This window comes from Erpetoichthys calabaricus, chromosome 17 (genome assembly GCF_900747795.2).
Source record: "Erpetoichthys calabaricus chromosome 17, fErpCal1.3, whole genome shotgun sequence".
Taxonomy (NCBI): domain Eukaryota; kingdom Metazoa; phylum Chordata; class Cladistia; order Polypteriformes; family Polypteridae; genus Erpetoichthys; species Erpetoichthys calabaricus.
In genome coordinates, this window is record NC_041410.2 from 55424455 (window position 1) to 55452379 (window position 27925).

Consider the following 27925-nt stretch of genomic DNA (forward strand, 5'->3'; position numbering starts at 1 on the left):
CAACACTCCCACATACAGTGCAAATCAACATAATATCCAAGTCTTTGGATGTGGGAGGAAAAACAATAATGACTACGTAGAATTTCTTGTGTTTTTAAAATAAGTCATTTTTTGTGTACACTCCTGTATTAAGCTTGTTTGCCACAGCTCTTATTTTGACTTTGGCTGCTTTTTAAAGGTGTTCAGCAGTTACAGGCCCCCTTTGGTGGTGTTTAATAGTTCTGGGCATCAGTTGGTGGTGTTCAGGAGTTCCTGCTGCAGTTGTAGGCATTCAAGTGTTCAGTTTCCTGGTAGGGTGTCATAGAGTCAATGCTATGAACAGGAAGAGATGTTTTTCCATTGCTGCAGATTCCAGAATTAGGTGATCTAGAGACCGTCATTCTGGCCCAAACCGTCCTGCCATCACCTTTTGTTGTGCAGCTTTAACCATACATAGGTACTTCAGTGCAGTGGTACTGGAAATAAAAAGAGAGCATGGTTAAAGTGAGTGCATTTCTTGTTTGTTGTAAGTAGGCAACACAGACATGGAAAAAAGTTTGAAAGGCCTCCAAAGAGAGCCACAGACCAGGCCAGGACCTTTGCTGGCTTCACCTAAAGATAGACCTTGCTCCAGGCAGCTTGACCCCCAAACTCCATAGGCAGGCTTTGGCCAACACAGGCCCAAAATGGAGGACTGGCTTTTAAAGTCCAAAAAATACTTTAAATCTTCAAAATGCATAAATATGCCCTTCAGGGAAGTGGATAAATCATAAAATCTCTGGCTTAAGAGACAAGCCAAATGAATATATTGTGAATTACAGTATGTACTGGATCCTTTCCCAGCCAGGATGCTGTAATGGAAGGACAGAATGGAAGGAGGAATAACCCATCCAGGATGGGACTGAACTGATATCCCGCTCAAAGGAAAAGGTTAATGAATGGAATGGGGGAGGTGTTATATCAAGAGCAGTTCCTGCCCCAGTATAATAGAGGGTAATGCTCCAATGGCATGAACCCAGTAAGGACGCCCGCAGGAGTATATGGGAGTTGTACTCTTGAGGGACAATCCTGTTGGGGCCCTTGGGTGCCTCTAGGGGGTGCTACAGAGAGTGGAACTCCCTGCTTCAGGAGACTTCTGTCTGACCCAGGAAGAGGAGGATTGTTTATTGAAAGATTGTAAAATTGGTCTGGAAAGAAGGTATTTTTGTGCAATAAAAAGCTATATTTTTACACCTGGGACTGTTTAGTGTGGTGTGTCTGGGGTTTTGGGGCTTAGTGGTGCCCCCTGTGTTTTTCTAATATATAAAGCAGAGTCTATGTTTGTTTGTCCTCCATACAAATCTGCACCAGGCGTTCGATCACCACCAAACTGGGCATGGGGCTGCTTTGTTTTGATGTCACTACACTGGTTACCTGTGTCATTCAGAATTGACTTTAAAATTCTGCTTATGGTTTATAAAGCCTTAAATAATCTCGCCCCGTCTTATATATCGGAATGTCTGACACCTTATATTCCAAATCGTAACCTCAGATCCTCAACTGAGTGTCTCCTTAGAATTCCAAGAGCAAAACTTAAAAGAAGTGGTGAGGCGGCCTTCTGCTGTTATGCACCTAAAATCTGGTATAGCCTGCCAGTAGGAATTCGCCAGGCTAATACAGTGGAGCACTTTAAAAGACTACTGAAAACACATTATTTTAACATGGCCTTCTCATAACTTCACTGTAAATTAATCCTGATACTCTGTATATCCAATTCATTATAATAACTATTCATTCAAAATCTATACTAACCCCTACTCTCTCTTCTGTTTCCTTTTCCAGTGTCCTGTTGGTGGTGGCTTGCGCCACCACCATCTACCCAAAGCACCATGATGTTCCAACAATGATGGATGGATTAAAAGCCAGAAGTCTGTATGACCATCAGCATCAAGTGACTCCGTGAGAACCCTAACTACAAAGAGGACTATTTCATTTATGTTAGGTAGAATGCCCAGAGGGGACTGGGCGGTCTCATGGCCTGGAACCCCTACAGATTTTATTTTTTTTCTCCAGCCTTCTGGAGTTTTTTTTTTTTGTTTTTTTTGTCCACCCTGGTCATCGGACCTTACTCCTTTTCTATGTTAACTAATGTTGTCTTATTTTAATTTTGTATTTTGTCTGTTATTTTTCTTTTCTTCATTATGTAAAGCACTTTGAGCTACTTTTTGTATGAAAATGTGCTATATAAATAAATGTTGTTGTTGTTGTTGTGACCAGGAGGAGGTCATGGGGTATGTTTTATTGGGAAAAATGTCCTTGGTCAAGCGCAGGACACCTTTTGACCGACACAATGTTCGCCACACGTCCCTGTACTTATCATCGACAAGATGGCCGCATGAAGGGGAACTGCCCTGGATGTATGACTGGCTTTCGGTATTTGTGGTGCTATTTGCTCGCTTTCCGACTCACAATAAGATTTCAGTCTTGGTCTTTCTGACTGACTGGTGCTATGTGTTCACTTTCCGACGTATTGTAAATAACGTACATTCATCTTACTCTGGTGCTTATCCATACGTAATACCATGTAATACATTATAATTGTCCTGCTTTTCGCCATCTAGCGGCACGTTTGGTCTCTGTGCATCCCTCTTTACTAATGTTTCTCAAGTATGAGAAAACCGACTGCTTTCATTGCGTGAAGGGGAACTGTCGTATGGATGTATGACTGGCTTTCCGTATTTGTGGTGCTATTTGCTCGCTTTCCGACTCACAGTAAGATTTCAGTCTTCGTCTTTCTGACTGACTGGTGCTATGTGTTCGCTTTCCAACATATTGTAAATAACGTACATTAATCTCATTCTGGTGCTTATTCCGTACATAATACCATGTAACACATTATAATTCTCCTGCTTTTCGCTAATATACCCATGCCACCAACGGCGTAGCAAGGTTCACAGGGGCCCGGGTGCAAACATCATTGAATGGGCGCCCAAACCTGCGCGCTTCATGCGCTCGCGCTCCGGAAGGGGGGCTCTCGCTGCTGAAATGCTTGAAGACAAGATAGATTGAGAAGGAAACCATTAAAAACGATGTTCAGAGAAAAATATACTTTTGTTTTGTAAAGCGTAAAAACAGACGTGTGTTGGCGACTTGGCGTTATTGCCTAATAGTGTATATACACTGTACTCATCTGTTGTCTCAGCCGGTACTATAGAACAATAAAAATAAAGGATTATCTATGTTTACATATCAAAATCACGACAGATAAAACTTTCAATACGGAATATAACGAGCATTTCAGCCTTCCGTTCAATATTCGTCAGGGGCTCAGGCCTCATGGCAACGGCAAACGGGACAGACAGGGGCGCCGAAATACGAAATTGTCCCAATCCCATACAATACGGAAGTACGGAACGTCTATAATTATGTAAAAATCAGACAATTTTAATCTCTCATCTCTTTATATTTCGTCAATAAAAATTGTTATACAAACTTACATACACTGAATACCATTGTTATGATTATTATGATATCATAAATTAAGTACATGTAATACTAATACGTGACTGATAACCTGACAAGTGAGTTACCTGACACTGCACTGTCTGCACACATCAGAATTTTTGTTTTCTTGCTTTCTTTCTTGCAAATTCTGCTACAAGCTCATTGGTGTCCAATTTCATGGCTCGTCGACTTTCAATCGATAGCACAGCGAATGCAGAAAGTCTCATCTCTGTCATTGTACTCCGCAAATAATTCTTTATAATCTTCAATTTTGAAAATGTGCGCTCTGCTGAACATACAGTGATTGGCAATGTCAGAAACAAGATCAGAACTGTGACTATGTTTGGAAAACTTGATGATGATAAGTAATTTTCCACAGTCAAAAAATCAGCCAAATCACGGACACTTTTCATTCGACATAAATCTTGTTTGAACGCGTTTTTGAAGGACAATACTTCGGTGCAATAGTCTGCAGTTATGTCCTTTGAATACATATTCACTAAGTTTATAGAGGCATCATATAGCTCCTGGTCATCAGCTTCAGACATGAACTTGGGCGTCACTGACTTAAACAAGTCTGCAATCTTCTGATGGGCAAGAAACCTCGTACGAAGTTGAGAAATAATGATATCAAGCGTTTTGTTAAAAACTAAAATTTCAAAATTCTTTTCTGCACCCTCAATTCTTTCATCTCTTGCAAGTTCATCAAAATGTCTCCTAACAGCTCGCGATCTTTTCGGCTTAAATTCAGGATTAATACCCCATCCTTGAGCCATTCTTACAGCCTCGTTTTTGACCCCTTCAAAATCATTCCTCAGGTCGTTTATTTCATTGTAGACACGTTCCAAGTGGGTCACAGCTTTGCTCAAATCTTGCTGTTCTGCTTCCAGTAACGTTGACACAACGTTTATGGCTGTCACAACTCTGGTTTCAAGAACCAAAAGAATCACTGTTTCAAATGTCTTCAATTTTCCCTCTATTGCTGCTGCATCGTCACGCTCTTTCTTGTTTTTGGAACATAAAACTATTTGTGTTAGCAGTTTCAGTACACTCGCATATCTGAATCGAATGGCCACTAACGCATCGTTTCTAGACGACCATCTCATTGGACAAAGTTTCTTGAGAGTTTTCATAAATATTGTTTCTCTGTCACCATCTAATAGAGCCCATCTGGAGATGCTGTGCCCGAAAAACACGTAGACAGCTTCCACCAAATCGTAGAAGTTTCCCACTTCTCTAACGCCTTTGACAGAATCGTTCAACACCAGATTCAAATTATGGTTTGCACAATGAACGTAATGAGCAAGAGGTTGCTTTTCTTGGAGAACAGCCTGAAGCCCATTGTATTGACCACTCATATTTGAAGCCCCGTCATAACCCTGACCACGTAGTTTATCGAGATCTAATCCGTGCGTTTCAAGCGATTGCAGGACTTGATCGGCCATGCTTGAAGATTTCTGACTGTCACAAATGTCAAAACCCAAGAACGATTCATGGATTTCTAGATTTTTGGGTACGCCATCAACGCACTGCACAATAATATATCGAAAAATTATGCTAATTTGATCTACCTTTGCCACGTCTTGAGTGGTGTCACCAATCACAGAAAAAAATGGAGACTGCTGAATATCTTTCCGGATATTGGAAACAACCGCATTACCAAGAAGGCATATTACTTCATTCTGAATCTGAGGGCTCAGGTATGTCAAGCTGCCTTTTGGCTTCCTTAAGAGTTCCTCTAAAACCGGATCGTATTTAGCAAGAAGCCCAATCACCGCAAGAAAGTTGCCCTTGTTTGTCACGTTCTCCGCATGACGATCTTCTCGGTGACCACGAAATGCTAAGTTGTTGCAAGCTAACGTTTACTATACGGTGTATGACCTTCTTCCAGTAACTTTCTGCTTCCTGCACAGCTATTCTGCTTACTTCATCAATTGTTGCTTGCGTTTCATGCAGTCTGTATACTTGGCAAGCTCGATGATGTTCTGCCGCTTGTTCATGGCGTTTAATGGCTCTTGTCAAATGTTTCCAGTCACTAAAACCTTGAGCCCACGGATCAGTATTCGAACTGCCAGAAAACAACCAACATGGTTGGCAGTAACAGACATTTAATTTCTCGGAATAACAGAGCCAAAATCTGGGAAGCACCAAGCCAGCTTCGTTTTTCTTCTCATAGTAAGACACATTGAATCGTCGACCTGCATTGCTGCCACTCTTCTCCTGATGCGGGAAAGCCGGGAATTCTATGTTTGGTCTACAACATCCATTTTTCACAATAAACTTGATTTCGTCCAGAGTTAAGTTTCTTCCAAAGTGACCTTTATCTGTCGGGTATTTTTCTGCGGGCGTTACTATCACAGACTTCATAGCAGTGGATGCAGTGCATGATGGAATCCGGGTAGAAGACAGTGAATAGTCATCACTGTCGTATTCTAGGGTGGGACTGGGAGCAGGAGATGAATCACCTGACTGACCTTCGTGCTCATCTTCAAGTACAATACATGCCGAGTCCACTTTTTCATTCACAAATATTTCCGTGTCGTCAGCAGCGTCTACCGGATTTTCACTTGAGGAAGGGATTGACCCAGATGCCGTAGATGGCAAAGGTGATGGCGCCTGACGAGGTTGGAAACTTGTGTGTGTCGAACTCGAAGCCGATTCGGTCTCTGATAAGTCTCTTTGGGCCTTGGACTGGGCATTGTTGACCTCGTTTACAGTAAAAAAGCCAGTTATTTTTGGCAATTTTGCGATCTTCACCTCCTCCTCTTTCTTTTTCCTTCTTTTCACTGCACCACTCTCGTGTTTTGGCATTTTCCAAGGACCCAGAAAAATCTACGAAATGTAAGAATCTGTTAAGTAGGCTATTAACAGAATTGTACTTTCTGTGCAGAAAACCTGAATCTGACGCTACAAAATACGTACGTTACAGTTACACGTGCACTCACCTGCGGAAGTGAAATCTAAGAAGAAACAATAGGCTAAGCCGCCAAATGGCTAGGCCTAAGAGCCTAAGATTCACTAATTTGGCAGTTGGCACACGGCATACGTGATTGCGCTGTTCGACATACGGCCATTTTGATGTTGATCGATTCACTTACCTAACAGAACTGACTGAGAAATAGACGGAAGCGGGAAGCCATTCATCGACGATCGTGGGAAGCTGCTTGCCTGCTTCATAACTAAGCTATAGCCTTTCGGAGAATGAAGCGAACATGTCGCTTTGTTTTTAGCCGCCGCCGTCTGTACACAATGTGCCACCCCGCCCGGCCGAGTCGGGCGGCGCTAATGAAAATAATGTAATTGTGGGAAAATGTAAAAATGCTGACTGACAGTGGCTAAAATCGCTAAATACGGACATGTGAAAGTCCTTACTACAAAGTTACTTGAATTAATAAGCAATACGATCAGTCTAACTAATTTGACTGTGACTGATAGTCTGATGCCCTGATCACCTGATGAGAGCGCCGCAAAAAAAAAAAAAAAAAAAAAAGAGGCCTGATGGGCCCTCCCAAGGCCCGGGACCCTGGTGCATTGCACCCCTTGCCCCATTGTAGCTACGCCACAACATGCCACCAAAAAAAAGACATGGCATTAGAAAGTCAGCAGTCGGCTGCGCCATCTAGCGGCATGTTTGGTCTCTGTGCATTCCTCTTTATCAATGTTTCTCAAGTATGAGAAAGCCGACTGCTTTCATCACGTGAAGGGGAACTGCCGTATGGATATATGACTGGCTTTCCATATTTGTGGTGCTATTTGCTCGCTTTCCGACTCAAAGTAAGATTTCAGTCTTCGTCTTTCTAACTGACTGATGCTATTTGTTTACTTTCCGACGTACTGTAAATAACGTACATTCATCTCACTCTGGTGCTCACTCTGTTGTAAGAACCAGAGTTATATTGTCATAATTTAGTTATAATCCTTGAGGCTGTGTCTTAAACTAAATACAAATCTGCAATCAAATGATCTGAATAGCTTGATGGTAAAGCATCACAACAGTTAATCATGAATGATACAATTTAGTGAACTATCTTTCCAAAATCCTCAACGTTAAGTGCTCACTTTAATTCTGCAATACTTACATGGTGGTCTTAGGAAGTGTGTCAGTTTGATGACTTAAAGTTTAACTGGTATCAAAAACAACACCTATTATTATTTTGCAAAATGTACATTTTATTTTGCACTTAGGCCAGTTGTTTATAATCATTGGGGGTTTGTGAATGTGGCAAATTTCATTCTGCACTTCTGTTTTAATTTCAATTATATTTCGGAGTTATTATTTTTTAACTTTATATTTTGTTGTTCCTAGCCCACTATTTTGGTTTTTACAGGTGCCATCAATTTAACACACTGAGCAGTCCTTTTTGTTGATTATAAAGGCCCCAGTTACTGCAACATAATATCAGAAAGTCACAATTTGTGACATCATATCAATATAAAAGTTGGCACTGTGGCTTCCAGATTATTGTAAGATTGTGAATATAACCAGTGTAAGAGCTTTTTTGCTAGATAGTTTTGCCCTCCCTTGCTTTGCTTAATGTTTTTTCTTTTCATCTCCTGCTCTTTGTCTTTATTTCCTCTTTCTTTGCCTTTCTGGCAGTATATCTACATTCTGTGTTTGTTCACCAAAAAAGTTCACAATCTATGAATTAACAGATGTCATTATAGTCTTGCTATTTTCAGAATTACCACTCACTAAAGCAACTGTTTTTGAATTATTATTATTTGAGGACAAATAATTTTCACTAATTCACCTTGTCAACTTTTGTTTTTATCATTTGGTATTATCATTATTCTTGACAGTCATTATCACATATTTGAAAGTTAATGTTATATTTACAAATTACATCTTGCAATAGCAACAAGGTGTGAGCTATGAGGGTCCTAAATGTTGGGGCATTCTGGGACCTGCTAATTAACCCTTACAATTCCCTGAAAACCTCAAAACCAAAATTGGGTGGAGGGACTATGAAAATAAATTTTAAAAACATGATATGGTATGTACTGTAATAACAAGACAGACAATTATAAAGGGTCTGGGGCACCTTGAAGACAAACGCCTATATTGAAATAGCACAAAAGGCGCAAAAAATGCACATTAGATGCAATTTAATTGACACTTCATCCTAAGTTCACAGAGTTTGTTCAAGATGGCTACCATTCTGGTTTTGATGGTTCCTAGCGGGAAGAGGCAGGTCCAGGTGGAGTATCCCCTGAAGTGACATCATAGGTGGAGGCACGTCAATTTTCCTTTCTGCAGAGGGGAGAGGAGAAGAAAAATCATTATTGCCTAGCGCCCTTGTGTGTTCCGGGAGAGTAATACAGTCAACCAAGCCCTTAAGTTGTTCCCCAAGCACACGCATGCGACAGGTGTTAATAAATAAGACTTTATTGTTAGGTCTGAGAGAAAATAGGCTCAAAGAAATTCAGAAGAAGATCATTGTCAGGGTGTTACTTTTATTTTAGTCTGTTTTACCCTTGATGTGGCCTGCTTTTGCTGTCTATGCTCTTGACTAACTAGATTTCAATTTTCATTCGGCACTGGTGCACTGAAAGGGAACTCTTGATTAGCACAGGTCATTCAGCACACTTTCTGGGGAACAACATATCTAACTTCAGAGAGGAGTAGGAGAATATTGTCTTCAGACTTATAAATACATTAAAAACTTTTTTAAAGTGTGAAGAAAAACAAGTAAGAACATTGCCTGACACTCCAGTAAACTAGAATACTATGGCATATTAATCTTTGATTATGTGAGATGGTTTATGCTTTAGTTACAGCTTCTTTAGTATCTTAAAGCATTATTTTAATTATTTATTGAAATAATCATCAATATTTTAAGAGCTGAACAGAGTATGTATTAAAATATGTGTTTGATTCAAACTTATTAAGAACAGGTAACTGTTATTGGCAGAGCTGTATTAGCAGTTTTATAAACTGAGGTCAGCTAGTGTGAAAAAACAAGAAGCTTGATACACACAATTAATATTTTATTATACTGTGCCTGTGTCTAATGTTTCTGGATCACTAGTAATACATATTAAAATTAAATTACAGGCAGTGAAACTGAAGCTATGCTGATAAGGTACTTTTTCTAATCAGTAAAGTAGACTGCTCCTCTAGAAAAGTCTGAGTAGGTGATTAATCAATCCAGGCATCACTTATTTAAAAATGAGAAGCAGTATACATGAACTGGAACTTCCTTTGTAGTCAGCAAAAGATACTGTGGATACTCATAATTTTATATGCTAAGACCTTGAGATATAAAAATATTAGATTATATTTTTATCAATTAGACTCTATATACACATAATTATGTTGATATAAATCAATGAACTAGTATTTCCATGTCCTGCATGCTCAGTAGCAACATTTTTTAATACTACAATGGACTGCCTTTTCCATGGTTGTTCCGGCCTCGGACCCTATGCTAGCTGGGATAGGTTCCAGCCTCCCACCCCTCCTGGTCTGGATTAAGTGGGTTAGAAAATTGCATGACATAACTTTGTTTAATATTTCTGTTTTAAAGAAACAAAGCATTTCATTCCATGGAAATGTAAGAATTAAGTGTTAAATTAATGCCAAAGATGAAACCTTGATTTCTTTACTTGCAGAATATTTTTGAAACACTATTTTCGATCTGGGCCTGTGTATTTTCTAACAATGTTTATTTTCATATTTGAGTATATTTTGTGGGCTCTTATTTGCTCATTGTATTTGTCTGCTTTCCCTTTTCTTTCTTCAGCTATGTAATGTTATTTTTCCTCTTTAGAACCACAAAGAGTCAGGTGAATGAAACAAGCCCCCGTGGATTCCAAAATAATCCTCCATTTAGTCTCAATGCTGCTATTAACACTTTAGTGACTATATGAGGAAAAGGTGATGTGTACTGTGTATGTTAAAGGAATGACTTACTGAGACCTAGAAGTGTTAGATATGGTTACTTAGTCTGCAGTTTCATGCTACTGTATCTAGTTCAAAAATTACACATTCTTACATTAGCAGTTAACCTTAGAGTTGTTTATATTTTAATCTTTTAATCTATAGCAATAGCCATAGTAGACCTTGGGAGCTTTCTTGAATTACTGAATACTTTCTGGCCCTGCATACAGTAAAACTGCAACATGGTTTTCCATTTACACTTTTAATACGGATGTTCTCATGTAACAGAACTGACTGTATCACTTAAAAAAAAGTCTTCCTGTAACTTTTTCATCACAATGTTGCAGGAGAACTTAATGCAAATAGCAAGTTGTAGTCATTTTAGATTTCGTACTCAGTAGTTTGTATGGCCCCCACGTGCTTATATGCATGCCTGACAACATTGGGGCATGCTCCTAATGAGAAGATGGATGGTGTCCTCAGGGATCTCCTCCCAAATCTGGACCAGGGTATCACTGACCTCCTGGACAGTCTGAGATGCAACCTGGCAGTGTCGGATGGACTGAAACATAATGTCCCAGAGGTGTTCTATTGGATTTAGGTCAGGCGAGTGTGGGGGCCAGTCAATGGTATCAATTCCTTTATCCTCCAGGAAGTGCCTGCATACTCTCACCACATGAAGCTGTGCATTGTCGTGCACCAGAAGGAACACAGGACCCACTGCACCAGAATAGGGTCTGACAATGGGTCCAAGGATTTCCTAATGGCAGTCAAAATGCCGTTGTCTAGCCTGTAGAGGTAACATAACATTCTCCATGGCTACTCCAGACCCTTTCACGTCTCTCACATGTGCTCAGTATGAACCTGCTCTCATCTGTGAAAAGCACAGGGCGCCAGTGCTGGACCTGACAATTCTGGTATTCTATGGCAAATGCCAATCGAACTCCATGGTGCTGGGCAGTGAGCACAGGGCCCACTAGAGGATGTCAGGCCCTCAGGCCACCTTCATGAAATCTGTTTCTGATTGTTTGGTCAGAGACTTTCACAGCAGTGGCCTGCTGGAGGTCATTTTGTAGAGCTCTGGCAGTGCTCATCCTGTTCCTCCTTGCCCAAAGGAGCAGATACCGGTCCTGCTGATAGGTTAAGGACCTTCTATGGCCCTGTTTAGCTTTCCTAGAGTAACTGCCTGTCTCCTGGAATCTCCTCTATGCCCTTGAGACTGTGCTGGGAGACACAGCAAACCTTCTGGCAATGGTACGTATTGATGTGCCATCCTGAAGAAGTTGGACTACCTGAGCAATCTCTGTAGGATCCATGTACACCCTCATGCTACCAGTAGTGACACTGACCATAGCCAAATGCAAAACTACTGAAAAAACAGTCAGAAAAGTTGAGGAGGGAAAAATGACAATGGCCTCCACCTGTTAAACTGATCCTGTTTTGGGGGTCATCTCATTGTTGCCCCTCTAGTACACCTGTTATAAAAATATAAATACATATAAAATCAATCAATCATTTAATGTTTAATATTGATCAATTCAAACTATCTTTCTGCGCTGAGAAAAAAGAGGATCAACTTATGTATTGTTTATTTATTTATTTTTCAATACATGCAATGATTTTAGTAAAGTGTACTTTGAAAGATGATGCCAGATTCCTTCATGCTGTATTACTCCTAAGGACTGTGAAACTGTCTTTGCACATAAAACTGGTGCAATAGTGGGTAGCTAATAGTATTATTAAGCGATTCTCTGATAATATTGTCCAATGTCTGACAATATTTTACAGTATATACCTTTTGGGGAAGTGGGTATTAATAACGTTATTAGAAGAACTTGTGCTCAAAATAGTTGAGAGGTACCAAAATTATCAAGAACTTGGTAACTGGATATTTCACCAGTTTTTCTGTATTATCTGTGAAACTGAAAAAAAATCGAATTTCAATCCTTTTCATTATCTCCAAAGTGATTGATATTTACAATCAGAGTTTTTTTAAAACTGAAACTTCTAAAAAAAAAACAATCATGCAGATTTATGTCAAAAGTACACAAAAACCACCAAGAACCAAGATTCCTTTTTGATGGAGATTTTTTCAGGCTTTTTTGTGCATTTTGATTCTTTGTGAATATTTATGTAACAACTAGAGAAGCAGTGGAGGAAGGACTGAGACAGGCACAGGTACCTGTTAACAGTCCTTGGCAGGTCTATTTCCTTTGCTGTATGTGACAGACCCTGACTAACTCTTGCTGTAGGAATTGAGAGACACCATTTTGTTCCTAAAGGTACTCCACTGTCAGCGTTAGGAGGAACACAATAAAGTACAGGAGTTTCCACATTGCATCTTGTGTCTTTTCTATCCTTTCAGTCTAGCTTGCCACACTGTTCAGTACAGCTCCATTTATGCTGCTCCAGCATGCATGACTTTGCGTACCTGCGCATTCTCACCTGCATATTCCTATTAATCTAAATTTTAAAATATGCTCGCTAACATCCATATTTTATTGAACTGGAACAATACAAGAAATAAAACACATTAGAGTGATAAATTAAGAATATCTTTTTTTAAGCTTGGGTGGAAATTGTTTTACATAGTAGATTACTCAGGAACAGCTAACATCCGTAGCATATGCTTTCTTCAAAGATAGCTTGTTATATAACCAAATCTTTTGGGAGTTGCTCTTTATTATGTTAGACAAAGAAGTGATCTGGGGCGTGGTGTGGTTACATACATTGTATACCTCTAATCATGTAATTGGCAACTGTTTTATATGTCAGGTAGACTAAAAATAGGTGTGTGCCATGCCTCCCTCTTTATTTTGAAAGCTTTCATCCTTACAGAATGACATTGAAAGGAAATGGAAATGATAAACAATAACAGGATATTTTCGTAGTTTAAGTACTATAGTGTGGTACTGAGGTAGGTGAGGCATTACTCCCTTTTAAGCTTTACTTTAAAATGTTTACATTTTAAATCTTAATTAATAATATGAAGATATGTGCTAAATTTAACATTTAGTTTTTCTTCTAGTATTTTATAGATAAGGATGGTCAGTAATTGCCTTGCAGATTCAGCATCTTGCATTCAAATTCTGCACCCAGTCATTGTCTTTGTGGAATATGCACAATTTCCTTGTGTCTGTGTGGGTTCTTCCCTGGGTGATTTGGTTTTCCACATTCCAGAAATTGATGTGTATTAAATTGATTGACGGTTCTAATTTGGCCTCATGTGAATGTGTGCATCCATGGGCCATATAATTAACATGTTTCCCATAATGTGTTGGTTCTATGCCTTTTTTCCACTATGTTCTGCATCCAGAAACCCTCATTTGGATTAAAAAAGTAAGTCACTTTGAGACTGAAGAGGAAAAAAAGCCTTGAACACTAGAGGGAACTCATGTACTGTATAGTATATTGCTTGATTTGCACTCACACAACTTGCAATGTAACCTGACATCCAATTAGCCTTCTTAATTGCTTCTGTACAATGTCTGAACATCTACAGTAACGAGTTTACTATGACTCCTAATTCCTTTGCATATGGTACACTTTAAAATTTTCTATAGTCCTTCTGTGTGATTACTGTAAATCTAGTATTTGAACATCTTATGTGTGTAGTACTAGGATGTTGTACCATGTTAGCCATTATGGATGTAGTGAAAAGTCAAACAAAATGACACCATTTATTGGCTAACTAAAAAGATTACAATATGCTAACATCTTATGTGTAAAAATGTATATTACAATTAATCAGTCAGACATCTGCCCAAGTCTAAATTCAATCTAGGGCCTACTGTAATGATTTTGCTGATTCTACTGTATGTGACAATCTGCTTAGTTTAGTATCATCTACGGACTTAAACATGTTGTTAGCTACCTTTTTTCTAAGATCATTTATATAAATTTAAGCAGGAGTGAGCAACATTGGTCCTGGAGGGCTGTTTTTAATTGCTGTTTATTAGCAATAAAATGCAAATGACAGAGGAACCAGCAGGTCTCTCCCCAACTTGTTTCCATTTACTCCTGTGTGTGTTCATCATGAAATATACTGTACTTTGTTTAATAAAATATTTGGAAGGAAACTGAAGAGAAAAAAGTGAAAGACTGAGAATTACTCATCCATTTAAAGCTTCAAAGCATTTGGATGATATCTTGGAAAGTAAAAAAAATACAATATAAGAATGACCTGACATTGCAGAGTTAAAACATTAACAAGTCATGAAATTAAATAAGATCTGTTTTTGGCAAGGATTGTTTTCTAATTAAGCAGCTAGGTTGGAATAAAAATCTGCAGCCACTACAGCCTTCGGGGACTGACATTACTCACTACTGAATTAAAGAATATAGAGAGCAGCTTCAACACTGATCCTTGTAGGAGTTCAATTTTCTCATCGTCTTATTCTGAAAACATTCGTTGCAAATTAAGTTGTAGCTTCCTGTGTTTTAGCCGAATTTGCATCCCTCTACGCATTTCACCTAAAATTTCCATTTGTTTCTGTTTTTTCTCTAGCTTCAAATTCACTACCTGACCAAAAGGTATTTGAAAAGAAACATAATATCAGATGTGCCCCTCTGATCAAATGCCTTTATTGCTTCGAGAAAAAATACTAGCCTTTTTCTGAAAAATCTCACTCATCTAAATCCTCGGTGACTATAACTATTGCATCTGGACTTGATCCTGTTGATGATGCTTAATTTTATCTTTAAATATTGCTTCGATTAATTTGCCTACTAATCCTACTAAAGCAGATGGCACATAGTTACTAAGATCACTCCAGTTACTTGTATGCTAGATTATTTTTCAGGAGTTATCTTAATGATGTCCACAAAATATGCATTAAAGGTTTACTAACTTCCTTGCCCACCACTGAATAAACTGTTAAGTAGCCTTTGATATCATCAGTGTCCATTTTTTTTATTTAGGAACACTGTTTCATTCAGAATTTCTTTGAATATTAAGAATGTCCATAATCAAAAAGAGCAGCACTGTGTCACAGCCAGGGTTTTTCCTCTGCCCTGACATGGGAGCCATGGCAGACGGAACCACTCTGATGTCACTACTGCTGGGTCCTCCCTCTGGCTTGATAAGTAGCCCTGAGGAAAGGGGTCAGCAGCAGTGCACTGAAGTTTAAAGGAGTTTATAGTATGTCTTGTTTTTTGTTTGGATGTAAAGGTTTTTCTTATTATTTCTGCTATGTCTTTGGTTTTTTGCTAACATATTAAATATTGGGATTTGTTTGCCTCAATTGCCTTTATTTGGCACATTATTTTTGCTCTTTCTTACTATGTTTGTAGTGAGAAGTCAAACAAAATTACACCTTTTATTGGCTAACTAAAAAGATTACAATATGCAAGCTTTCAAGGCAAATAAGGCCCCTTCTTCAGGCAAGAAAGGACATCTTCCCTGAAGAAGGGGCCTGAGTTTCCTCGAAAGGTTGCATATTGTAATCTTTTTATGGCTAACTAAAAAGATTACAATATGCAAGTATTCGAGGCAACTCAGGCCCCTTCTTCAGGCAAGAAAGGGGCAAGATGTAATTACCTGCCTTTTATAGAGCTTTTTGGAGGCCTCACACAATCTGTCATGTTTGGAACTCCAGATTTACAACAGGCAATTCAAAAAAACTGTCAAAAGTCAAAACACAAGAAGACAGGAACACAGTAAAAAGAAATTAGTCAAATGTATCAAATGCATTAAACACAGCAAAATACAAAAACAAAATATTGGTCATAATCAGCCAAACACTGGAAACACTAATTTATACACTGTTTTGCCTCATTTTTGACTTTTGCCCTGTTTGCCTTATTTTTATGCTTCTTTATTTTGCTTGTATCTTAAATACAGTATATATATTTATTAAATATATTGTACTAGCAGGAGTACCTGGCGTTGCCCAAGAATCTATAATTGGTGAATTTCCAAAATGAAAGAAACAGAACATAGAAATTGAACAAACATTTTTCTGATTGACATTTTATTGTAATAGTTAATATCATTTTAGAGGCTTTGGATACACTATATTTTTTGTTTTGTCTTGGGGTTCCGAAAATGAACAAATTGTGAGGATTGCCCACTATAGAACATGCTACATAGAGTTGTCCGTGTGAAAAATCTGGATTTTCCAAATTGATGCCATTAACTTTGAGTGATTGCCCTTCAGGTTGATTGTAGACGTTTGAAATCAAAGGGTAAATCATTCGGAATCAGCTGAATTCTTGGTAGGAAAACATCTTGACGTCTTGCGGAAAGTTTGAGACGGCCTTGAAATACTTTTTTGTGGGATCGGAAGTGGATTTTCTAATGCTATGTCTTTTTTTTGGTGGCATGGGTATATTAGCGAAAAGCAGGACAATTATAATGTGTCACATGGTATTACGTACGGAATAAGCACCAGAGTGAGATGAATGTACGTTATTTACAATACGTCAGAAAGCGAACAAATAGCACCAGTCAGTCAGAAAGACCAAGACTGAAATCTTACTGTGAGTCGGAAAGTGAGCAAATAGCACCACAAATACAGAAAGCCAGTCACGCGCACTGGGTCATTCACATTTTACATCCATACGGCAGTTCCCCTTCACGCGATGAAAGCAGACGGCTTTCTCATACTTGAGAAACATTGGTAAAGAGGGATGCACAGAGACCAAACGTGCTGCTAGATGGTGCCACCGTTAACGTCTGTTGCAACGTGCGGTCATTTTGTCAATGATAAGTACGAGGACGTGTGGCCAACGTTGTGTCGGTCAAAAGGTGTCCTGCGCTTCACCAAGGACATTTTTCCCAACCAAACATACCCCATGACCTCACAAAGCAGCCCCATGCCCAGTTTGGTGGCGATCGGACGCCCAGTGCAGATTTGTATGGAGGAGAAATTTTGCATTGTCTGACACCTTATATTCCAAATCGTAACCTTAGATCCTCAAATGAGTGTCTGCTTAGAATTCCAAGAGCTAAACTTAAAAGAAGTGGTGAGGTGGCCTTCTGCTGTTATGCACCTAAAATCTGGAATAGCTTGCCAATAGGAATTTGCCAGGCTAACACAGTGGAGCACTTTAAAAAACTGCTAAAAACACATTACTTTAACATGGCTTTCTCATAACTTCAATTCAATTTAATCCTGATGCTCTGTATTTTCTATTAATTATCATAACTATTCTGGGTGGCTCTAAAATCCATACTAACCCCTACTCTCTCTTCTGTTTCTTTTCCCAGTTTTCTGTGGTGGCAACCTGTGCCACCACCACCTAATCAAAGCACCATGATGTTCCTACATTGATGGATTAAAAGCCAGAAGTCTACATGACCATCATCATCAAGTCCTTCCATGAGAACCCTAAAATACAAAGAGGACTGTTCATTTATGTTAGGTACAATGCCCAGAGGGGGCTGGGCGGGCTCATGGCCTGGAACCCCTGCAGATTTTTTTTTTTTCTCCAGCCATCTGGAGTTTTTTTGTTTTTTCTGTCCTCCCTGGCCATCAGACCATACTCTTATTCTATGTTAATTAGTGTTGTCTTATTTTAATTCTTACTTTGTCTTTTTTTCTCTTTTTTTTATAATGTAAAGCACTTTGAGCTACATTATTTGTATGAAAATGTGCTATATAAATAAATGTTGTTGTTGTTGTTGTTGACAAACAAACATACATCAACTCTGCTGACTTTCTAATGACATGTCTTTTTTTTGGTGGCATGGGTATATTAGCGAAAAGCAGGAGAATTATAATGTGTTACATGGTATTACATACGGAATATGTACATTGGCTTCCTATGAAATTCAATTCCAAATGTGAAATTCACCCTTTGACAAAATATACAAGGGAATGATAATCAAAGGAAGAACACTAAGTATAAAAAAAGAAAAGAAACTCTACCTGGCACACTAAGACTAATTACACAAGGGGCATGCGTCCATTTGCTCATCAGCCAAACACAGTGCCATAACCTTCTTAGCATTATGTTTACCCCCGGAAAAACTATTTGAAAGAATTGAGATTTTTTTAACAGGAAAAAATCCTATTACTTGTTACAGAAACATGCACAGTAAATATCAAAACTTCAACATAAATACAATAAGAAAGGTATATCTGGCATCCACTGTGGTACTGATGCAGGTTGAGTACACATCCCGATGTTGCAATTGGAACAGCAGAAGTGTGTTGCTTTGCACACATATATTTATTTCTGTTGTTTGAGCATGAGATGGTAAAATCACAGTGCGTAATCTGCACAATTAAAGTGGCCCTTGTGTTATTTTAGACTTAAACAGCACAATGCTTAGTGACTTTCACATTTCCATTGCTGAATTGTGATCAGTGCTTAGGGGGCTGATGGCTTTCTTGTCTTTTTACTTGATTGCAATAATTTTGTCTTTTTGTCACACACTTACTTGTACCATAGTGAATCTTGGGGCAACTGAAATCACCCGACATTTCACACCGGTTTGGTCGTACAGTGCAGTATGCATTAGTTTTACTATCCGTGTCAACATCTGATGATCAATTCACATTGTCATCACTATCATTTGATTCAACTAATGGTTCAGTTACAGTTTTTTCTTAAACTGGCTGTACAGCTTCTCTTGCAAAATATCTGTCATATATTATCTTTATATTTTAAATATTGTCATACATGTACATTTAGGAGGCAGTCAAAAAGCCTAAAGGTGAGTGGAACCTCGCGAGACAAGGGGTTGTCATGTGGTACTTACCCAAATCTCTTAATCTTCCAACAGGAAAACCGAGGAAAAATAAGTCCATCCATTTCCGGGTTCCAAAATAGCCACCAACACGTCACCTCCAGCGCCCGCCATGACATCACTTCCGGCCACTATGGATGATGTCACTTCCGGTTCCTTCAGAATGATGTTGTTTCCGGCTCCTGAATTCGATGTCATTTCCTGCCAAACATTTCCTGTACTCATTTCCCATCTGTATTTAAACGCCATTTTGTCTCATGTACTTTGTCAAATGTTACCAATTACAGTACTTTTGATCATTTACACTGTTTTTTTCTGCTTTATTTTTGTCCGTTGGACAATATACGGGGACGGTCCCCAAAGCTTTATTTTTGTGGAGCTTCTTTTTTCATTATATTTCCACAATATATTGTACTATTTTCATTATTGCAGCAAGTGTGTCTGGGTTTTAAGAAAATACAGTAAATTTATCACAACATCCAGGCCACAACAGAGAAAGTGAAAGTGTTTAATGAAGACTTCCTCTTATTTATTAATGTTGTTCATAAATAGTACAAATCTCATTAGGTTTCTGGAATCCTGGTTGGAAAGGGAAACAGAGGTCTCTCACTCAACCTACATTAATTTGTCGCTCCTTGGAGAGCTACTCATTAATTGTTTTAATTAAATACTGGCATTGTTTAAAACATATTAACTGAGTGAGCAATTCAACCCCTTTTCTACAAGGCTATGCCAATGATCTCCATGAAAAGAACCATTATTCAGGTTCAGATACATATATAGAATGTATTATGGGAAAGGCACTTATGTATAACTAGCAAAATACCCGCGCTTCGCAGCGGAGAAGTAGTGTGTTAAAGAGGTTATGTAAACATATATATACATAAACATATATATACTTATATATACATATCTACATATACACATATCTACATATATACATATATATATATATATATATATATATATATATATATATATATATATATATATACATATACATATCCACATATATATATACACATATCTACATATATACATATATATATATATATATATATATATATATATATATATATATATATATATATATATATATATATATATATATATATACATATACACATCCACATATATATACACATACATATACACACATACATACATACACACACGCACATATATATATACAGTGGTGTGAAAAACTATTTGCCCCCTTCCTGATTTCTTATTCTTTTGCATGTTTGTCACACAAAATGTTTCTGATCATCAAACACATTTAACCATTAGTCAAATATAACACAAGTAAACACAAAACGCAGTTTTTAAATGATGGTTTTTATTATTTAGGGAGAAAAAAAATCCAAACCTACATGGCCCTGTGTGAAAAAGTAATTGCCCCCTTGTTAAAAAATAACCTAACTGTGGTGTATCACACCTGAGTTCAATTTCCGTAGCCACCCCCAGGCCTGATTACTGCCACACCTGTTTCAATCAAGAAATCACTTAAATAGGAGCTGCCTGACACAGAGAAGTAGACCAAAAGCACCTCAAAAGCTAGACATCATGCCAAGATCCAAAGAAATTCAGGAACAAATGAGAACAGAAGTAATTGAGATCTATCAGTCTGGTAAAGGTTATAAAGCCATTTCTAAAGCTTTGGGACTCCAGCGAACCACAGTGAGAGCCATTATCCACAAATGGCAAAAACATGGAACAGTGGTGAACCTTCCCAGGAGTGGCCGGCCGACCAAAATTACCCCAAGAGCGCAGAGACGACTCATCCAAGAGGTCACAAAAGACCCCAGGACAACGTCTAAAGAACTGCAGGCCTCACTTGCCTCAATTAAGGTCAGTGTTCACGACTCCACCATAAGAAAGAGACTGGGCAAAAACGGCCTGCATGGCAGATTTCCAAGACGCAAACCACTGTTAAGCAAAAAGAACATTAGGGCTCGTCTCAATTTTGCTAAGAAACATCTCAATGATTGCCAAGACTTTTGGGAAAATACCTTGTGGACTGATGAGACAAAAGTTGAACTTTTTGGAAGGCAAATGTCCCGTTACATCTGGCGTAAAAGGAACACAGCATTTCAGAAAAAGAACATCATACCAACAGTAAAATATGGTGGTAGTAGTGTGATGGTCTGGGGTTGTTTTGCTGCTTCAGGACCTGGAAGGCTTGCTGTGATAGATGGAACCATGAATTCTACTGTCTACCAAAAAATCCTGAAGGAGAATGTCCGGCCATCTGTTCGTCAACTCAAGCTGAAGCGATCTTGGGTGCTGCAACAGGACAATGACCCAAAACACACCAGCAAATCCACCTCTGAATGGCTGAAGAAAAACAAAATGAAGACTTTGGAGTGGCCTAGTCAAAGTCCTGACCTGAATCCAATTGAGATGCTATGGCATGACCTTAAAAAGGCGGTTCATGCTAGAAAACCCTAAAATAAAGCTGAATTACAACAATTTTGCAAAGATGAGTGGGCCAAAATTCCTCCAGAGCGCTGTAATAGACTCATTGCAAGTTATCGCAAACGCTTGATTGCAGTTATTGCTGCTAAGGGTTGCCCAACCAGTTATTAGGTTCAGGGGGCAATTACTTTTTCACACAGGGCCATGTAGGTTTGGATTTTTTTTTCTCCCTAAATAATAAAAACCACCATTTACAAACTGCATTTTGTGTTTCCTTGTGTTATATTTGACTAATGGTTAAATGTGTTTGATGATCAGAAACATTTTGTGTGACAAACATGCAAAAGAATAAGAAATCAGGAAGGGGGCAAATAGTTTTTCACACCACTGTATATATATATATATATATATATATATATATACACATACAGACACATATATATACATATACATATTTACGTATCTACATATATATACACATATACAGTATACATATCCACATACATACACATCTATCTATCTATCTATCTATCTATCTATCTATCTATCTATCTATCTATCTATCTATCTATCTATCTATCTATCTATCTATCTATCTATCTATCTATCTATCTATCTATATATATATATACATCCCCGTGCTTTGCAGCGGCGAAGTACTGCTTTTAAATTTTTATTAAGAAGAAAACCTTTTTAAATTGAGTGAAAATATACCAATAACAATTTGTTAAGGATCTGTTTTTTTGTGTAGCTGACTTCACACAGCCTCTCCGCTGTTTTATAAATGAACGTCATATAAGGTCTTCCTTTTTCGTTGCTTCGCCAACGGAAGCAGCCTTTTTATTTAATCCTGTTTTTACGATTGTTCTGTTTGTATATCACGTTGTCAGTTCAGCACTCCGGTTGTAATATGACCAAGCCGTGCAAGCACACTCTTGAGAATGCAACGTATAGTTGTACAGGAGAAAAGCAATCTTGCCTGAAATCGATGGCAACCTTTTGTAGGTCTATGAACTTAATTTAAACTTTAGGTTTACACGGTGCTTTCTTTCCGAAGTACCTGCACTCATGAATATGTCTGTATGCGTCAGTCGCTCAAATCCCCGCGGTTCGCACCGGCGAAGTTCTGCTTTTAAATTTTTATTAAGAAGAAAAGAAAGCCTTTTAAAATTGAGGGAAAATATACCAATAACAGTTTGTTAAGGATCTGTTTTTTTTGTGAAGCTGCCTTCACTCGAGTGATCACTTCAAGCTTTAAGCCTGAGAAATCACCCCGTAAATGCACACGTTTAATTGCACATCTGTTAATATGTATGCTTACAAAGTATTAAAAGACACTCAACAATTACACAGCATTAAAAGACACTCAACAATTAACGTCATTTACCTTCGTTCCCGCGTTTGACTCATGCTGTAAATGTCTTCCTTGTTTTCACTTCACGTGATTACGTAGGAGGCGTAATACGTGATGACGCGATACGTGACTCCGCCTCCTCCATTAGAGTATATGGACAAAAAACAGGTTCCAGTTATGACCATTATGCATAGAATTTCGAAATGAAACCTGCCTAACTTTTGTAAGTAAGCTGTAAGGAATGAGCCTGCCAAATTTCAGCCTTCTACCTACACGGGAAGTTGGACAATTAGTGATGAGTGAGTCAGTCAGTCAGTGAGTCAGTCAGTCAGTGAGGGCTTTGCCTTTTATTAGTATAGATGAGGGTATTTTGCAAATTACAACTTTTCAGCCAAGAGCAGACAGAAACTAGTTCAAGAAGGTAACACAATCAAATCATCAGTTTGCTTAGAGTTTAGGTTCTACACATAAACATTTTTAATCTGTTTAGCATTAGCTCCACCATTTTGACTGATTCTGCTGGGATGGACTTTGGCTTTCCATGACCCTAAATTGAAATAAGCATGTTTTAAAAACAGAGGAACATAAATCGTAATACTTTCCTGTGTAGGGATTGTTCTGCTTTGCACCCAATGCTTGCTGGAGCTGGCTCCAGCTTCCCTGCAACCTTGCCTTGGATGAGCAGGTTAAGAAAATGTATCCATAGATGGATAAATCTTAGTATTGTGTGTCTTGAGCCCCAAAGTACCTGACCAGTTATTTTTGGTAGTGCAGGCAGACCTGCAACCTAGAAATTCACTGTACTCTGCACACAAGACAATACATTTGAACTTGAGCTTGAGCAATGTAAAAATCTTTCATAGATGTTCAAGCAAGCCTTTGTTTCGCTAGTATTTCTAACACCAGTGGTGGTGGTTTCTAGTCTTTATTTAGACATCAAAACTGGTGCACACTTTATCTCTGTCTCACTGCTAAATTTGGCAGCACAATTTGTAGTAAGTTGTCATCTCCTTTACATTGTGGTATTCCAGCTTACAGGTTTAGCCATCATTGACTTCAGCACTTTCACATTTTGAAATTCAGTCTCTTTCACAGAAGGGAACGTTATGCTCTCTGCTAAACACTATGATGAATAGCATACCACAGCTGGGCCAACAAAGCTAGTCCCTAATTTCTTGATGGGTTCAAATGAGTTCTAAGCATTCAGGTTACGGTAATCATCTCTACCAGTCTATGTTTTAAGCATCCAAAAACTAGACCTCAACATGGAAAATTCCACATTTCTGTCTGTAGGAAGCTCTTCTAATACAACAGTCTGGCAATAACAACTCAGTTTTACAGTGATACAGCCAGTTTGGATGATCCCAGATTGTGTACTGCATACAGTATAGATTAACCCCATCATACAGCAACAATAGCTATGTAATGCAAGATTAATGTACATCACAAAAAGTTCCAATCATTTCATCTACAGGTAATTCAAACTCATTCACCATATTAGTTTCCACCAGATGTTCTTATTGAACATTTCACACATAGGACATCCTGCACCCTAATGACTCCTGCATTAGCATAAGCAGTACAAGTAGTCTTGTACAAGTTGGCCTTCTCCCTGGGGATTTACCCCTGTCTTATGCCATCCTGATAGTGCCCTTACCTTACCTGAAACAGACTCTTTCCATTCAGTATAAAGTCAAAGGTAGAAACAATACGGGCAGCAGTTTGCAACTGACAGGAACCTTCTATGGATGGTTTTTTCAGACCTTTACAGGACATACTTGTGCACATATTAATGGTCAGTCAGAATAAACCAGTTCAGAGTCAACATTCTGTTCATCTGCATGCCTTTCAGATGTGGGAGAAAAAATGCAGTACTCAAAGAAAAATTCAAGGAGAGAAATGTGTTTAAAATGCACAACTGTTCAGCTACACCTATCACTACCATCCTGCACACTTCAAATCAATTACAAAATTCACTCTCTCTCCTTTTCCTTTACCCTGGTCTTTTCTTTGTGCTAGTGTGTCTCCGTCCAGATTCTTTTCTGAAATTTACACTTGATGTATGATCTACTTTTGAGGTTGGCTATAAACTCTCGAGAATTACTTCCAAGCAGCACCTACTAAGCAGGCACTGCAGGCTAGAACTATCTATCAGTGTCTATAGAGTCCTGGTACCACTTGGCATAAATAAAGGGCCATTAGCTTCATTTATAAAGCTTGCATATGCACAGAAGGAGGCTTGAGATGTACATATGTAACTTCCCACACAAACTTTGGGATTTAGAAAAGAAAACTTGACATGGGATTATGGGATTATGACCAACTTGTATGCAACATTTTGGAGTATTTGAGAAATGACAACACCCTTGATTAAGTAGGGGAATGAAACCAAACCAGCTAAATTTTGACTAGCATATGTATAATAATTCATAACCCCAAGCCATTATTATAATGTCTGTGACAAACACACAACAAAACTGATGAAAATGATTTATAGACTGTATTTTAGTTCCCTGTTAAGACAGCCAATGCTGAGTATTAGCACTAAACAACTTTTTTGTTTTTTCATCAGTTTAAACCTATTATATACCTGTTGTCACCTCTCAGGAAACTTGATGACAGGTCAGTAATGTGTCAGCCAGTACTTACTCCATTATACCCACTGTGCTGAAGCCATTAGCTGACTGAGGAGGTGCTATATCTATGTTTTCGCATGGTGTGGATGCACTTACATAAAACATAACTTGGTTTTGCCAACACAAAAATGGAAATTGCAACAGTACCTGGTTGTCCTAATATAATTGGAGCAATTTACTGCATTCATATTGCAATAAGGGCACCTAGCGAGAATGATGCTGCTTTTAATGATAGTAAGCAGTTTCATTCTATTAATGTACAAGTCATCTGTGATACCAAGATGAGGCCAACAAACATCATGGTTTGGTGGCCTGGGCCAACCCAAAATTCATTTATTTTGAGGCAAAGTAGCTTTGACAGATGTGACAGTGCTGTATGTGGCTTGTTGGTAAGGTAGTTGAGCCCTCAGTGTTTCAATGTTTTGGACTGTACTAGTCACTGAAACAGCAATCATTTCTTTACACTAGGGGGCAAAGCCCCCTGCTCACTTTGTTCGTCCACCCCCTCCTTCCCTCCCCATCTGTGCTACGCACCAACCACTTCGTGTCTCTGCCGCTCGCGTTGTGAAGAGGGGGGCTGAACGCACACCAAGGGGACGCGATCGCTCCTCTGACACCCCCTCGTAAACTGTGATACAATGGGAAACACAGTTTTTTTTTTTTTAACCTCCTCTTTGCTCAATCAGCTACTGGCTTGCTGCTGCTGCCGTGCCGCGTGATCTGCATTTTACACGGCGCACTTCTTTCATATCACCTATGTCCATATATTCAATCTCTCTTCACTTTTACCTTTTCATCAATATCGCATTGAATTTTGATTCTGTGTTTGGAATTACATCGTGACAGTATAACGTATAACTGCCCGTGAGTGAATATCATTTCTTTCTCTCTACAAGAAATATGTTTGACATAACTACACAAGACTTTTCCAAATCCCTTTGCATAAGCTCTTATCTTGTGGGGCTTCTGGCCCCAGGCGTGGTTACATCGCTTGGCACAAAGACTCGTCTCGCAGGACGTAAAAATGTCTCTGAGACAATCATGTCTCATCTCCTTCCAAGATTTTTTTTTTATAATAGAGAGATGTGCCAGGTGACAGTGGCAACCTTCTTAGACACTGGCACCATACACCTTTCCCTGATCCCAAAAACACAGAGGAGAGGCGCTATAACACTGAACATGATCTTGTGCTCTCAGTTGCGGAGTACAGCCAGATACTTTTGAATGCAGGTGGATGGGTCTTGATGCATCAGGTGGGAGGCTGCTCTACCATACAATGAAGTTCTGCAGCATTGTGACTGAAAATGTATAAGACTGTTTAGCATACTCCATATATGGATTTTTCAGGATGGTGCTCAAGGCGCTTTCACATACACATGTTTACAAGGAGATTGTGATTTATAAAGGATAAATTGCTTAGAAACTGCATACACCACATTTTATACATCATTTTTTTGCCATATGTATTTTCCTGTTTTTTTGGCCTGTGTATATTTTCAGGCTTGAATCCACACAAAGTTTAATAAATGAGGCCCCAAGTCTTTGAGCAGTCTCTCATTTACTCATTCCTGTAAATTAACAATCATATGCTACCTTCTTGTAGTTGTGAGAAAGTGTGTTGGTTCCTTGTCAGCACTTTTCATTCTGGATTGGACTAACTGGCCACTCCTTCCATACCTAGTGATCATGTGGTCTTGACCTCATTGTTCTCAATTTTTCTGCAAGGTAAGGGGTTCTCTCTCCTAAATTATGATGGATTACAGTGTTTTGGCATCCTGGAGGAACATTCCATATTTCCACCCAGCCTGTCACTCTCTTCCTCCTGCTCTGACTCCCCTGACTGTAACTCTTCCATGAAATCTAGAGTGTGTACTGTTGCCTAGCAGCCACTTCTTCCCTGCCCAGTACCAACTTGTTGACGCCCATGCCCCTTGAAAACTCTTGCCAAAAGGGCACTCGTTATCTTGACAAGTTCTGATATTGCTTTTGTGTTGTGATATTCTGTTCCTTCCCTATGCACACGTAAAGTCACCCCTGTGGTAAACATTATCCACTTTTTTAAAATGCTCATCCAGGGCAAGGCTGTGGTGAATCTGGAGCCTATAAGAGCAAGCACAGGTCACAAGGCAGTAAAAACCCCTGGACAGGTCGCCACTCCATTGCAGGGTGAACACACACACACAAGGTCCAATTTAGCAATGCCAATTCACTCAACTTGCATATCTATGGATGGTTTTCGGAGACCAGAGTAACTGGAGTAAATCCACATAGACATGGGGAGAACATGCAAGTTCCATACAGGGAGCACATGGGACTTGAACATTACTCTCTTTGTTATCCGATGTTACTTTGGCACGGTGTCAAAACATTATTTTAGTTAACAGGAGTATCTGCGCCACTCCTTTTTGGTTTCACTTCCACATCCTAAATAAGAGTTAGTAAGTGGTGGGTTTTCAGCAGGAGTGTGTCTCTTTCTGTAC

At 38.8% G+C, this 27925-nt stretch overlaps 1 protein-coding gene across 1 annotated transcript in view; it reads right to left on the reverse strand.

Moving 5' to 3' along the window:
* LOC127526110 (craniofacial development protein 2-like) overlaps positions 1–27925 on the reverse strand; it is a 1015936-nt gene that overhangs the window by 325431 nt on the left and 662580 nt on the right. The gene's annotated exons all lie outside the window — the stretch shown is intronic.